The sequence below is a fragment of the Pecten maximus genome, unplaced genomic scaffold (assembly GCF_902652985.1).
Source record: "Pecten maximus unplaced genomic scaffold, xPecMax1.1, whole genome shotgun sequence".
In the NCBI taxonomy this organism is placed as follows: Eukaryota; Metazoa; Mollusca; class Bivalvia; order Pectinida; family Pectinidae; genus Pecten; species Pecten maximus.
The window spans coordinates 10,422-11,619 of NW_022980956.1; positions in this window are offsets into that span (position 1 = coordinate 10,422).

The window sequence follows — 1,198 nt, forward strand, 5'->3', positions numbered from 1 at the left end:
CCATAGCCCATACACATAAACTTCAAACGTATGGGGTATAGACGTACCAATGACACCAACCACAGCCCATATACAAATGTACATAAACTTCAAATGTATGGGGGTATAGGCGACCAATGACACCAACCACAGCCCAAATACATACAGTTGTACGGGGGTATAGGCATACCTTGACACAAACCACACTAATACAAAAGAAAATATTTGTGTTACTTCATCCTTTTACACGACTATTGTTCGAATGCACACACTGTGCGAATAACGCCATCCACTTTCAGTGCATTATATACTTTTCACTCAGCTCTTTCCTCATCCATCCTCAATTTCATTTCCAGTATCACTCATCTGATCTGTATATGTTGTCCACTGATTCTCCCAGATGTGTTCCATGGCGCAGTCACAGAAAACTGTGCATGTCAACTGAGCCTTCTGACAGCCACACCTACAGACCCGTGTACGTTCGCTGTTCCGTCTTAAACGCAAACGCTACGGAAGTGCTACGGAAATGCTACGGTAATGCTACGGTAATGCTACGGAAGTGCTACGGAAATGGTACGGTAATGCTACGGTAATGCTACGGAAATGGTACGGTAATGCTACGGTAATGCTACGGAAATGCTACGGAAATGGTACGGTAATGCTACGGAAGTGCTACGGTAATGCTACGGTAATGCTACGGAAATGGTACGGTAATGCTACGGTAATGCTACGGTAATGGTACGGAAGTGCTACGGTAATGCTACGGTAATGCTACGGAAATGCTACGGTTGACGCTCACAAATAATCGACCGTCTCTGAATAAATTGTCTGGTTCTTATAAAAAGCGGATCCTAGACGAAGCGAATACGTAGAAACGACAGTGAAATGGTGTCTGATGGAGTGAATGTTGTATCGGGAAGTAGAAGAACGTTTTATCAAACTGTACTACTATAGAAAACCTCAGTATCCGAAAATTTGTACAACTTTTAGAAACCAGAAATATTAAGGTCATATAAGGATCTTTTAAACTGAGAAAAATTTATTATTCTCGGCAACAAAAAACGATAGCATTTAATTTTAAAATAAAATCACTCTCTACACTAGCGCTGCGGTTGCGTATGTGTTGTCTCTGTGTGTCCGAACTTTATTGTTTTGTTTTTATGTATTTATCTATATTTTCACTGCATTTATTCACTGCATTTGTACCGATAAACCGTAA